Here is a 10,964-nt window from a genome sequence, read left to right as displayed (position 1 = left end):
AAAATCAAAATAATATAAGCCCTGCATATTGATTTAATCCAGTGGTGATTTAACAATAACTGAAGCCGTAAGGAGAGGGAAAAGGGTATGACACGGTAAGAGAAAGAAATCTTCATCTCCCACAATGGAAAGTCAACAGGTGTTTGAAAATGATAAACCATGTGGTATAAGCATACGATTTAAAATTATGGATTGATATATAAGAAACAGCAAAACGAGTTACAAGTACATATTTTTAGGGAGACGAATTAGAAATGGGGAGGAATTGACTCTTGGATTCTTCTACCTTGGATATTCTTCTTTGAGCATTTTTTAATATTAATTTTATTAATATATATTCATACTATTTTTTTGAATATAAATAATTTGTTTTATAAATGGCAATTCACTACAATGGTGTCCTCATTAATGAAAGCAAAAACAATGGGAAGAGAAAAGACTGTGCTACAGTGCACAGAGATCATTTTCCAACTGGAGAATCCACTGCTAAACCTTATCTTTTATTTCCTGTTTGTTGGGTTTTTTTCCTTAAAAACTTTGATTCTTGAACATTGAAGATAACTCCCACTCAGAACTATTTATTTATTTATTTATTCACTTCCTCACTTATTTCCTTTCAGGCTTATTATTACACAGGCTATAGCTAGCACCAAATCACAAGAATCTTACATTATCTTGCCTTGACATCCAATGTTCCAATCTTTCTTGCACGCCTCTGCCAGAGAAATCTGTGTTGGTTTCACAAATATCTTTCTAACCAGGGCATCTTCGCTCGTGTTCTTCCCTCTCTTCTCCTTACATTCTGATTCAAGTTCTCAACTACCGTTTCTCTTGTTCTGTAGGACCAGTTTGGTGAAACTCTCTGCATAAAGACTTTCTACAGGGAAAAAAATCTCCTTAGAAAAAATTCAGCATTATGAGTATATTCTCTCCCTTGTTTCATGGTCAGTCTCTTGTCAACATAAGTAGTATTTTATACATTACAATCCTCCATATCCTTTAGCAGAGTATTGTATGCATAATAGGTAATAAATATGAATAGGAAATTTGAGTAAACTGTTAAAGCAATTCTTACTGAAGTGTGAGTGAAGAATGTTTCTGTGACTTTTATTCGAAGGCAATTTCTCAAGTCTTGATTAATTATACGATTATATTCTAATAATATTATTGTTTGTTTTCTTTTCTTTTTTTTTTTGTGAGGAAGATTTGCCTTGAGCTAACATCTGTGCCGATCTTCCTCTACTTTGTAGTGTGGGATGCCTTCACAGAGTGGCTAATGAGTGGAATAGGTCTGCACTCAAGATCCAGACCCAGGAACCCTGGGCTGCCAAAACAGAGCACACAGAACTTTAACCACTTGGCCACAGGGCTGGCTCCTACTGTGTTTTCTTATTCATGAAAAAGCACATGCTTATTCAAAATATCTTTATATTTTAGGGAAATGGAGAAAAATGTTGAAGAAAACAAATTTGGTCACAATCAGAAGTAATAACATGTATCACTGAAATCTAAAAGGTAGAAAGGCTGTTAAATATATGAATATTAACTATATATTGTTTATTAGAACTTTCCTAAATCTTCCTACCTGGTATTTGAATAAGGGTATTGTTTTTACAAATATTCAATATCTAGTTGTGACTGAGGAAGTGTCATTAGACCTTGTAAGGCAACATCTTTGTTCCTGTTATTGAGGGTTCTAGTCAGAGTTGAAGACTTTCCTCCATGGCCTGGAGCTATTGCTGAACTTAATTTTACACACTGCTTGCTCTTTTGAAGTAATATTGCTATTGTCAAGATTATAGCTCATAGAATTACTTTCCCACTGGTTCACTGCTATGATTTTCCCATTTAGAGAAGCATCTGTGAAAAGCACATTGACTTAGGTGATAGCAAAGATGTCTTTGAGTGCTAATGCTCCAAGATCCTAAAGAGCCGTCCAAGAGCGATAGACGATGCTTTAACGTAATCATAATTTTAAAGGATAATAATAAGTATTGGTTACAATGAAGCACTCAATCCTGGCAAACACCTTGGGGCTACAAGACTGGTTTACTCAGATATATTCTACAATTGCTGTTTCCAAACCAGGCTTTGGCGACTCCTAGAGCTGCATTAAAGAGAGTATGAGGGAAATACTAGGTCAGCCTGTCTATAGGCACAAACCTTCAGTCCAATAGTAAAAATATTAGAACTGGGTGGTTGTGCAAGAAGTTGGAAAATATACAGCTAATGAATTTTTTAATAATAATTTTGGATGAATTGAATTCCACTCTTTCTGGTATCATATTCAATTTCTAGTTTGAAAACAAAAGATACGTGCCCTGTGTGTGTCAACTGCTTGGCTTGCTTGAAATTCTCTGGATCCATCTGTCTCCACTATGATAGGTATTGAAAACCACAACCCTTGTTTCATAAACAGACTCTTAGATAGCAGATGAAACTGAATACCCATATATATCAGCATTTCCTAATTTATTACAATTAATAAAATTGCAAACTAATTTAGTTTTGGCAATGTTCTTTAGTATTAAAATTATCTACTACGTTTTTTATAAATTTTATATTAATATTAATTTTCTCGTGAGTATTTATGATCTCAAAGCTTTTTACATGCAAATGCAATTTTTAAAACTTACCATAATTATTCTCTTTTTTTTAGTCAAAGTATCATACATTGTCAGTGGGAACTTTATTTTAAAAGATATAGTATTATTTCTGTAGCATAAGATGTAAGGGATATCTTGAGTTTTCTGCATCCCAGGTCAAGGAAGCAGCACTCTCGAAGGAATCTAGATATTTTTAAAGGGAAATAGTGTTATTGATGAAAATGTGAGCACTAGAATTCATTTCATATCATTCCACAATACTGATTCCAGGTAGGTTCACTCAATCTCTAGGCCCAGTTATTTACAAAGCTAAAAGCAGTCTCTTTTTGATGGAATGAGTTCACATCAGTAAATCTCTTTTAAATTTAATTTTATAAAATGTTTCACTTTAGTTTCATTTTAATGTAAATCGCTAAATGTTTTTTCTATAATATGTTTATGAAAACTCATATACTCAGTCTCTTGTAATTTTATATTCTTCTTTTTTATAACCCATATATAACTCACTGATTACCATTCTGTGGTCATTTTATTGACCTTGAAATTTTTCAGTAACACTCTTACCTACTCTTTTATTACTATTTAAAAGAATTTATGACATATTATGTATTTATTCCAAATAATCAAATTAAATAAAGATTTACACAACAGAAAATGATGTCGAAATTAAATATAGTCTACTTTTCCAGATAATTTGATTTTATAAGTTTATTTCCCTTTTAATGCAGTTTTTCTCATTCTTATATTATCATAATATCAAGTCATTTGCATTAATTCTGCCTAGAAAATAGCATATTTCATAACATAATTACTCAATTCAAACAAGCAAGTAGATATTAACATAAGAACAAATTGAATATTATTCATGATTTGATTAACAAAAAAATAATTGCAGAGAATGTTTCTTTTCAGCTATCACTAATCAGTCTGTCTAGTTTTTGAAGGTCAAAAGGAAGAAAATAATAACAGAGAAGTTAGCCAATCAGCCAACTCGGTGACGGGAAACACAAAGGGCAAATATAATTACAAAGTGGCAAGAAAATACCAAGTGGAATTCCAATGTTTGGTTCTTTATGATTAGATTTCTTTGAAACATATATTCACCCATAAGATTAGTGTGTCTGTTAAACAAATGAAAAAAGGATGCAATGTCCAATTGATTAACAGTTGTGTTCACTAATTACATGGATGTTTCTACCCTGTGGTGGGCAAAAAGTTAAACTATAGGGACAGTGTATTAGAACATATTCAGAGATGGCCAAGATGAACAATGGTATCAATGTAAGTTTAAAAGCAAACAAGCACTAGCTTGTAGTTAATATATGAATGACAGAGATAAACTGCAATTTCTGGGCAAGGCTGTTTTTTAATAACAATGCATATCAGTCCATCATGAAACACTCACTACCTTAAAATGAGCAGACCATGCTAAATTTGTGAGCAGATTTCATTAAAAAATATATATTTGGCAAAACAAAAGGCTAACAACCCAGAACGTGAAGAGTACCTGTCCATCCTTGTCTAGGGACAATAGACTTCCACTAGAGAGATGTGTCACTGCCTTTTGCTCTGAGCAGAGCTTCACAAAGTATGGTCCACAGGTCAGTGCAGGTCCATGAATTGTCATGGCTCTGCCTCGATAGCTTGAAACTGAGAGTGAGCATTTACATATGTTAATAACAAATGGGGAGAATAATTTATTTTCTGACGACCCTAAAACTGCAAATCCTTGCTTGTGTTTAATATTTTTAATTCCATTTCTCCAGTATTTCACTTTAATTATATTATATAAAAGTATCAGTCTGTAAAGAATTGAGTAAAGAAAATTATTTGTAATATACACTAGATGAATAGCCCCCAAATTCCTGCCTACTGGCCATATTTGCCCTGCCTATGGACTGTTTCATAAATAGAGTTTTATTAGAACACAGCCACAATCACTTGTGTATGTATACATGGTGTTAGTAACAGGAAATCTCTATGAGAGACAATATTTTTGCTATGTTCAAATATTTATGTGTATTAATCCATTTTTAAACGCATTATGGTTAAGTAGGAGTTATTAATATACAATATTTCTGTATGATACAATGAAAAAATATTAAATATGTGACAGATTACTACCAGAGTAAACCAATTTCCCAATTTAAGATAGTGGATTGATTAGATTCTTAGACATTTCAATGGAGTTTCTGGGCAGAATTAACAGGTTTTTATGTATTAATATTATTGTATTTGAGAGGTATGCAACATTATTCTACTCCTCCCAAAATACAATGACCTTTTGAAAACAGATTTTAAGACGATTAATCCAGAAGCCATTTATACTTTTAATTAAAAGTCCCAATACATAGCATTGGTGCCACATATGTAATAGATGCTCAAAAATCTGTTGAATATACAAACAATAAATAAATCTATGATATGAAATACAACACAGATACGTAAAATTTCCTGAAAGAGGTAGAAATTGGCAATAGATTAATAAAATCATCTTAAAATTCTTAACTTTATTGCCAATTATGGTACAGGGCTTCCTAATAAAATAAATACTGTATTTAAATATAAGATTTTAAAGAATCTTTTCACCTTACCTGGCATCATTGGGACTTTAAACACTTTCTATTATTTATGTCAGGTGATTTTGGATTTTAATTTAATGTTTAGATATATATCACAATTAACAGTGAATCAAAAGTACTTTTCTAGTGACTTTTAGAAAATGGTCTTATTGAAAGAAGTACCAGAATTCTCTAGGTAATGTCTGTAAAAAATATTTTGCATATTTTTATTTTTGAAGTACTTATAGTACTTAGAGCATGTGTAAGTACTGACGGGAATACAAAGATGAACTAGAACAAAGGCAAACACTCAGATCCTCTTGAGGACTAGGCATAGAACTGGTACACTGTAACTTCCACTTTCTTCTATTTGCCAAAGCAATGCACACAGACAAGTGTAGAATCAGAATATAAGAACACTACACGGTTACATCGCAAGGTCAAAGGTCAGGAATACATGGAAGTAAGGACTTGGTGTCAATGATGCAAACTATCACAGTAGTAAGAATTCAATTTCTTTTGAAAGGAATAGATGTATGATGTAGAGTGAAATAGTAAGAAGTTGAAAAATACTTTCAAAATACAAAAGAATACTCAAAAATTAAATTTCTGTGTTCTATTCACTTATAATTTTTCATATGGAAGATTTAGAAAAGCAAGGTATACTTTGTGTAAGGTGAAATGCTCGGATATTCAGTACTATGCAATCAGTCTTCATGAATGTCTATCAAGACACAGAATACTTTAATTACCCTAGAAATTTTCCTCATGGTCTTTCCTAGGCAATTCACTTCACCTTTATTTCATTTTGTATTAGATGTATTAGTTAAATAAGACAAGGAAAAGAAATGAAAGGCATAGTTATTAAAAAGGAAGAAATGAAATTCTTTGAATTCTTACAAGATAAGATTGTATTCATAGAAAACTGAAGAATTTACAAGAAAAGTATAAGATAATAAATGAATTTATGTTTCAGGATATAAAATTAATATTCAAAAATAAATTATATCCCTATATCAATAAAAATTAAAACTGAAATTTAAAAAAATACAATTTAAAATCTATAAAATCTTTGATGCTATAAATTAAAGATTTAAATAGCTATAGAAATATAGTAGATCTATGGATTAAGAGATTTAATATTAAGATGTCAATACTCCTGAAATCGATCTATTGGCTTAGTTTAATTTCCCAACTTAACATCAATTAGCTGTGGAGTTTTTATTGATGTTCTTTATCAGATTGAGAAAACCTCCTTCTGTTCATAACTTGCTGAGATATTTAATCAAAAATAGGCATTTTACATTGTCAATCCTTTCCCTGCATCCATTGAAATAATCAAATGATATTCTCTCAATCTATTAATGTTAGGAAACAGTAATATTGGATGAAAAACTATTCTTGCAGCCTTGGTATAAACCTCACATGATGACACTGTGTTTTCTTTTTCTTGTAATGAAAGATTTGATTTGCCAATATTTTAATGACTTTGCATCTGTTTTCATAAAACATACTGTTCTGTAATTTTCCTTCTTTTTTCTTCTTTTGGCAATATCATTGTCTGGTTTTGCTATCAGAGTTGCAGTGGCCTCCTGAAGTGACTTGGGAAGTCTCTGCTCCTTCTCTACTTTCTGAAAAAGTTTAAACTTGATTGGTATTCTTTATTCCTTAACTGTCTGATTGAACCAATCAATGAAGCAATCCAAAACTGATGTTATACTGCAGGAAGTTATTTATGAATCAACTGTTAGATAGACAAAGGAATATTTAAGTTGCCCTTTCTTCTTGGATGGATGCTGGTTGTGTCTTTAAAGGTAATTTTCTTTTCCATTTTTTATTCAAATTTGTTGGCATAAAATTCCCCAAAATATCCACTGGTTATCATTTTAATATCTGTGACATATGTAGTGGTGGCTCCTCTTTAATTCCTGATATCAGTAATCTATGTTTTTTTCTTTTCCTTTTTTCTTCATCATTCTGATAGGGGTTCATGAGTTTTACTGATATTTCTGGAGAAACAACTTCTCACTTTAGTGATTCTTTCATTTATGGATTCTCTCTTTCTTGTTTGTCTTCTATATCATTGATTTATGCTGTTATTGGTTTTTTCCCTTTTTCTTCTTACTATCAGCTTACTTGTTCTTTTTCTAGCTTCTTTTCATCATGTTCTTGGACGCTTTGTCATAAGATGCACACAATTTAGTATTGACTCTTCTTAGTTAACTGACCCTTTTAAGCATATTAAATACCTTCCTTATATTCTTGAGTTAAACTTTTCTTCATTTAAGAACATCAACAACAGCTTTTTTGTGCTTAATTGATGCACGGTAAACATATGTGCATCCTCTCATTTTCAACCTATTTGTGTCTTTATATTTACAGAATGTTTCTTGTAAGTGGCATATGGTTGAATCTTGCTTTTTTTATCCAGTCTTACAATGTTTCCCTTTGAGTGCTTAGTCTATTTACATGTAATGTAAATTATTGATATGTGTGCATTCAGTTCTAATATTCTGCTTTTTGATTTTGACTTGTCTCATCCTTTTTTGACTTGTCTCAGCCGTGTTCCTCCACTGTTCTCTCCTTAAATTGTGGGTGGAATCAAGTAATTTTTCTACCGTTTTATTTTACCTTGCCTTACATCCTTCTTTTTAACTCTCATATGTGCATGTATGTGTATACGTTTGTGTTTTGCAGTAGAGAATGCAATATTGATCTTCAACTTTGAACATTCTGTTTAAAATATTTTAATGTTTCATAAAAACTTAAGTATTCTATCACAATATGTTTCTAAAAAAGTTATCTTCCAACCTGTTTTGTTTTTGTATATTTCACTTCTACATATGCTATAACAAGTCGTGTTATAGTGTGAATTGTGTCCCCCTAAAACTCATGTGTTCAAGCCTTAACCGCTGATATGACAGTATTTTGAGATAAAGCCTTTAAAGAGGTAGTCAGTGTTAAATGAGGTTGTTAGGGTAGGACCCTAATCTAAGATGATGAGTGTCCCTATAAGAAAATGAAGAGATACCAAGGATGTGCACACATAGAGGAAAGGCCATGTGAGGACACGCTGAAAAGGCAGCCATGTGCGAGCTAAGGAGAGAGGCCTCAGGAGAAACCATCCCTGCTGGAACCTTGGTCTTGAACTTCCAGCCTCCAGAATTGTGAGAAAAGAAGTTTCTGTTGTCTAAGCCACTCAGTGTTTGGTATTATGTTATAGCATCCTTAGAATACTAATATACTTATGTTTCTTTATTATTTTTTGACATTTTAATAAACTACAAAATTTTATTCTTAAATTAAAATACTTAGAGACAGTTGCCAAATTAACATTTGAGTATATCTTGACATTAGAGAATAAAAATTGAATGTGCTGTGAAGTTTAGGCATAGTTAAGGTGAAGACAAAGTCTTGCAGCCTGCTGCTTATATCTCAGTAATAAGATAATGACTGATGCTTTTAACTTGCAATATAGAAGTTTTAAAAATATTGCTGTTTTGAAATCTGAGACAGCTAACATTTTAATAAATCACTGCTGTGTGGGAAGGTAATGGATACTCCTTGAATGAATAATGCTTCAAACATATTTGCTAATATATGTAATATTAAGATTCTTGATTATGTAGCTATTATAATATACCTTATGTTGATTAATTGGTATTTGAAAATAAGTACATTCTTCCCTCTGAACAATGTTTTGGAGAAAATGCATTGGTTTCCAGGAACACAGCTCCAGTCACATTTTACTCTGCTAATTTGTATTTATTTTTAGCAATCTCATCTGGAGACTAAAATAGGACTTAGACCAAAAGTCCAGTGAATATGACTTTACTCCATTTTTGTCTGCTTGTTCACTTACAATCATTATTTCCCTGCAAATTTTCCACTTAGTCTATTAAAAATTAAGGCAATGGAAGTTCTCTAAAATGTTTAGCTCTTTTTTTGGAGTCTCCGGGTGATTGCAGCCTTGTGCAAATCTGCTTCTTCCAATGTGAATGTTTCATGTAGTAACTTGAGGAAAGGAAATGCTGCTGCCAGAGGAAGGGAGAACTTCTCTGAGATCCTTAGTATTTTCCAATGAAGTCTTTGATGTGGCTTACCCAAAATTTGTAGGATGCAGCTCAAGCAGCATTTAGAGGGACATGAATAGCTATAAATGCCTGTGGGAAATATAAAATTTCTGGATGATCTTTTTCTAATTGGCTAACAAGATTTGTATTTTAGTGAAGTGTTCCAGACTATTTAGTGGGACAACAGACAGAGTATCTTTATTCTCATCCTCAATACTCTTTGCTTTAGAAAAATTTTTGGTGTGGTGCTTTTCAGTCTGTGATCCTGTCCTGTGAAGGGCTGCAATATAGGCTTCACTGACATACCTACTTCATTTTCCTCATCTTCAACTTTAATATCCACCTCTTCTTAATCAAAAATCCCGTGTAACTCTAAAGGTAATTCCTCTTTTTGATGGAGTTCAGAAACCACTGACTTGAGTCATCAGAATAACTTCTGAAATCATTAGACACTTAGAATTCATTTTTCCATAATCTTTTATACTGACATTTACCTGTTCTTTTCCGTGGATGACAAGCAGTTAGCACCAATCTTCTGAGCTTCTTTCAATGTCTGTTAACAAAATATTCAATTTGTTTGTAGATTATCACTAAGAGAGTGGTTGTCAGATCCTGTTTCACAGATCCATTCTTTTTTCAGACCCATCCATTATTTTTGTTCCTTTTCTCCTAAAAGCCTGAGTGTGTGGTTGCATATCCTACTTGTAAGTCCTTTTAATTCTTCTATGTGAGCTGCTGCCACAGCGTGGCAACTGATAGGTGATGTGGTTCCGCGGCTGGGAAATGAACGTGAACCCAGGCCGCCAAAGTGGTGAGAGTGCTGAACTGTATCCACTAGATCATCAGGGCTGGCTCCCAAACCCATTTATTCTTGATACTTTCAAGATTATCTATATCTTTCATTCGCTTTTGTCCTATTCTGGGAGCCATGGCCTCATCTTCAATTTCTTCAGGGGACCTGAGTCCCTGCTACAGCTTTCAACCTGCTCAACCTGGCTCCACAGCCACTTCACTGGAACCCTGACACAGGGAATGTGATGCCCTGAACCCTTGTTATTCTTTTTTTTCTTTAATTTAGAGAATTTAATGATATATTTGTATAAAAATAGGAATTTTTGAGAAGTTCTTTTATTTAGTATTCTATTTATTCTATTCTTTATATCGTTCTGCTTCAAACTATATAACTGTTTTTCAGCATTTTTTTGGTAGTGTAATTTTGCAGGAGATGAATTCTTTAAGTTTTTTTTCTGTTATTTAGCTTATCTCTATTTTTAAAACTATGTTTTATAGGAAATAGACTTCCAGATGTTTTTCTTTTAGCTCTTTAAATATTTAATTTCACTGTCTTCTGATTTCCATTGTTTCTATGAGAATTCAGCTATCATTGTACTGTCAATTCATTCCATGTCTGTATCGGCCCATGCTTCTTTTAAAATTTTTCCTTGTCTTTAGTTTTCAGTAGTTTGATTACAGTGTACCTGGCTGAGTTTTTATTTGTATTTAAGCCACTTCAGATTCTCCAAATTTCTTAGACCATGGGATTTTTTTGGTTTGTTTTCAAACATTTATAAAATTCTCAACCTAATCACTTAACATATTTGTTGTGACCTATTCTTTCTTTTTTTTTCTCCTTCTGGGTCTCCACTACTTGTGTATTTCAATGTTTTGATATTATTCCATGGGTTTTAAATTATCCATTTCTTTTTTTCTCACTTTTTGTGCTT

The 10,964-nt window shown here is 32.4% G+C and overlaps 1 pseudogene; it reads right to left on the bottom strand.

The window, feature by feature from the left end:
- Positions 1-9,100: 9,100 nt before the first annotated feature.
- LOC106831532 (UBX domain-containing protein 2A-like) lies at positions 9,101-10,143 on the bottom strand (annotated as a pseudogene).
- Between the last annotated feature and the right edge of the window lie 821 nt (positions 10,144-10,964).

The sequence above is a fragment of the Equus asinus genome, chromosome 10 (genome assembly GCF_041296235.1).
Source record: "Equus asinus isolate D_3611 breed Donkey chromosome 10, EquAss-T2T_v2, whole genome shotgun sequence".
Lineage (NCBI taxonomy): Eukaryota > Metazoa > Chordata > Mammalia > Perissodactyla > Equidae > Equus > Equus asinus.
The sequence above is the reverse complement of the archived record's forward strand: the minus strand, read 5'-3'. Positions and strand labels throughout refer to the sequence as shown.